The sequence below is a fragment of the Penaeus chinensis genome, chromosome 5, assembly GCF_019202785.1.
Source record: "Penaeus chinensis breed Huanghai No. 1 chromosome 5, ASM1920278v2, whole genome shotgun sequence".
NCBI classification, from domain to species: domain Eukaryota; kingdom Metazoa; phylum Arthropoda; class Malacostraca; order Decapoda; family Penaeidae; genus Penaeus; species Penaeus chinensis.
The window spans coordinates 31923567-31926106 of record NC_061823.1 but is presented as its reverse complement, the minus strand read 5'-3'; positions in this window follow the sequence as shown (position 1 = coordinate 31926106).

Here is a 2540-nt window from a genome sequence, read left to right as displayed (position 1 = left end):
GTTGGGCTGGTTATGAGGTGGATGGTGGATGAGGTGGAAGAGGTGGATGAAGTGGGGTGGTGGTGGATAGGGTGGAAGAGGTGGATGAAGTGGGGTGGTGGAAGAGATGGATGAAGTGGGGATAGTGGATGAGGTGAATGAAGTAGGGTGGTGATGAGGTGGATGAAGTGGGGGTGGTTATGAGGTGGAAGATGTGGATGAAGTGGGGGTGGTTATGAGGTGGATGGTGGATGAGGTGGAAGAGGTGGATGAAGTGGGGTGGTGGTGGATGAGGTGGAATAGGAGAATAAAGAGGAAGAGGAAGAGAAGAAGAATTTGTATAGACGTGAGTGTTTATTTGCATATACAGTCAAAATAGTAGCAGTAAGATTAACTATAACTAGTTAAGTACCTCAAACAGTAACATATATAACTGATATTGATAGTGGTAAAGCGAATAACAAGAACAAGGATAACTGTGAAAAGAAAGCAAATGGAGATAACGATAATATAATAGAAATATGATAAATAATAATAAAATAATAAATTTAATGTGCCTTTCTGTGTACCAACTTCCTGTATTATTTTTGTATATATATATGTGTGTGTGTGTGTGTGTGTGTGTGTGTGTGTGTGTGTGTATGTGTGTATGTATATATATATATATATATATATATATATATATATATATATATATATATATATATGTATATATATATCACACGCATAAAAAAACTAACTATCATTAAAAAACTAACCCTTATTCAGAGATGAATGGAAATCATATGTATGCAAAAATAAAGCTAAACATATTAGTTATCAATTATCATTTGCAATTTATATAAAAAAATATACGACTTATCTTTGTGAAATCGATGTCCAAAATTGCTTCTATGTGAAAAGGGCGAGTCATTAGATGGTGTTGAAAGCACGAAACAGATTGATTGTACTAATGAAAGCAGATAAATTAATGAAACCGAGGCACAAGATACTCATTAGAAAATAATCTAATTAGAGTAATTAATGATATTAATCATTGTAACAAGATCAATGATGCTAATGTTGACACTAATGAACGATAATGTAATGATAATACTAGTGATAATTATAATGAAGATGTTGATCATAATGATAATGATAATAATGATAATGGTGAGGATAATAAGGGTAATAATTGGTCTCTGTTTGTAAGTCTGTTTCTCTCTCCTTTCTCTCTCTCTTATGTCTGTCTGTCTATCTCTCTTCTGTCTGTAATAATAATAATAATAATAATAATAATAATAATAAAAATAATAATAATAAGAAGGAATATAATGATAATAATGACAATAATAAAGATGAACATAATGATAACAATAACAATATTTGATAACAGGGATGATAAATAGTAAAAGTGATAACACAAATAATAATAATAATAGTAATAATAAAGATAATGAAATATCAATAACGATGATAATGTAACGGTAAGTTTGATAATGATGATAATATCAATGATAACGTTAGTGACTATAATGTTAATAATAATGATATGCATCATAACAATGTAATTATTATTGGTAGAGAAGCAGTTTTTTTTTCTCGTATGCCATATAAATACGCAGGGTAGGCAGCAACAATAATAATATATTTCATTCATATATCAGTAACAGAATAAAAATGACAATAACAATAATAACGACAAAAAACAATAACAGCGAGAAGAACGGCAACACAAAGCAATAACAACTGTCAATAACAACAATGATGTCAGAATCAAACCGCATTTCCTGTGGCGTGTGACATGTTCTGAATGGCTCGTGTAGATAAACATTTCTTTATTTATTTCTGTTATTTGTTACTAATCTCAGCATCTTGTCCGGCTCTAGAGAGTAGTCAGAAAGCCTTTGCTCTCTCTCTCTCTCTCTCTCTCACACACACACACACACACACACACACACACACACACACACACACACACACACACACACACACACACACACACACACACACACACGCACACATGCACATACGGTAGGCTGACCCGGCAGCGACCAGTGTCTTTCCGCCGTGATTTTAGCAATGTATGTATATTTTTTTTTTGTTTTTTTTCATTTTTATCTTTATTCTCTTATTTTTAAAATGAATCAACATAAAACAAAACTCAGAACAACAGACATCCTTCTGACGAGTCCCTGCTCAGCACTATCGCCGGCGATTGTCTGCCTGAGGGGTGGGCATACCCTCGGCGTCCGAATCACATCTCATGCGCTTGAAGAATCCTTCGAACTTCATGAGGACGTTGTCCTCGTGTTCCATGGAACCAACTTCCTCGTCCTTGTAACTCTTTGGGTCCCAATCGCAAGCGTTTCCGAAGTTGATGATCTCGGCTCGCACTCGGTCCTCGATAAGGACGCACACCTTACGGTCGTGGAGGTCCCCGTAGGTCACGCCTGCCTCGTGCATGCGCTCGAGGGCGACGCGCACCTACTGAAGGACGTCCTCCAGCTGCTCGCAGGAGAGACGCTTCTCCCTGACGCACTTGGAGAGCGTGACGCCGGCGTAGCGACTCACAATGGTGC